Source organism: Nematolebias whitei, chromosome 22 (genome assembly GCF_014905685.2).
Source record: "Nematolebias whitei isolate Nwh7 chromosome 22, NemWhi1, whole genome shotgun sequence".
Taxonomy (NCBI): Eukaryota; Metazoa; Chordata; class Actinopteri; order Cyprinodontiformes; family Rivulidae; genus Nematolebias; species Nematolebias whitei.
In genome coordinates this window covers 29,051,420-29,052,692 of record NC_056519.1, presented here as the reverse complement: position 1 = coordinate 29,052,692, position 1,273 = coordinate 29,051,420, and the positions used below count along the sequence as shown (strand labels likewise).

Below are 1,273 nucleotides of genomic sequence, written 5' to 3'. Positions count from 1 at the left end.
TGGTGTCCCTGAAAAGGATGTCAAGGCTCTCTTTTCTACCTCCTCCATGTACAGATTGGCAACAATAGGAGAAACTGGAGACCCCATAGCACACCCATGTTTCTGCCTATAATATTGGCCCCCATATGTGAAATAGGTTGACTGCAGGCACAGTTTCAAGAGTTGACACAGTTGTAATAAAGAGAACAGTGAGAAAAAAGTCAACGGAAGCTGAAGAAGCCCTGTAGTGTTGTTTTGAAGCCACAGACTGGGATACACTGTGCCAGTCACATGGAGAGGACATCAATGCCATGATTGAGTGTGTGACCAACTATATAAACTTCTGTGTAAACAACACCATCCCCACCAGAACAGTGAGATGCTTCCCCAATAACAAACCTTGGATCACCACTGACCTGAAGGAACTTTTATACCAGAAAAAAGGAGCATTCAGGGAGGGAGAGAGGGAATTATTGAGGAGTACACAGAAGCAATCAAAAGTCAAGATCAGAAACAGCAAGGAGGTGTACAAGAAGAAGCTGGAGAGCAAGCTCCAGCAGAACAATATCAGAGAGGTGTGGTCAGGGATGAAGAAGATCACAGGCTTCAAGCAGAAGGAGGATCAGAAGGATGGAAGCCTGGACAGAGCCAATGAACTGAAAATGTTCTTCAATAGGTTCAGTTCAGGAACAAGCTTAGCATCCTCCTCTCTTGCCCACAGCCAAACAGATATACCACCCTCCTTTGACCAAAGGCTGTCCTGTCACACCTCAAATATTTTATCTATCACCTCAGTCATGGACCCTTCTTCTTCTACATATTGGTCTTCAACCAAAACAGAAGATGCTGATACCTCCTTTGCCTCCCCCTCTGCATCTCCAGAAGTCAGGTGAGGAAGCAGCTGGAGAGACTGAACAGGAATAAGGCTGCAGGTCCAGATGGTGTCAGTCCCAGAGTCCAGAAGGTCTGTGCAGAGCAGCTCTGTGGAGTTCTGCAGCACCTCTTCAACCTTAGCCTGACCCAGAAGAAGGTTCCAGTGTTGTGGAAAACATCCTGCCTTGTTCCAGTGCCAAATAAACCTCACCCATCAGTCCTCAATGACTATATACCTGTTGCCCTGACATCCCACATCATGAAGGTCCTAGAGAGACTTCTGCTGGCCCACTTGACTAAACAAACAAGCACATATCAGGACCCACTGCAGTTTGCTTATCAGCATGGACTTGGGAGTTGAAGATGCCATCATACTGTCACAGTTTACACTGTTTTTCCTTTTATTTATCACTCTGTTCAC

The 1,273-nt window shown here is 46.0% G+C and overlaps 1 protein-coding gene across 1 annotated transcript in view; it reads right to left on the bottom strand.

The window, feature by feature from the left end:
• Positions 1-1,273, bottom strand: part of ipo8 (importin 8) — a gene marked incomplete in the record, with an annotated part of 477,409 nt that overhangs the window by 193,142 nt on the left and 282,994 nt on the right.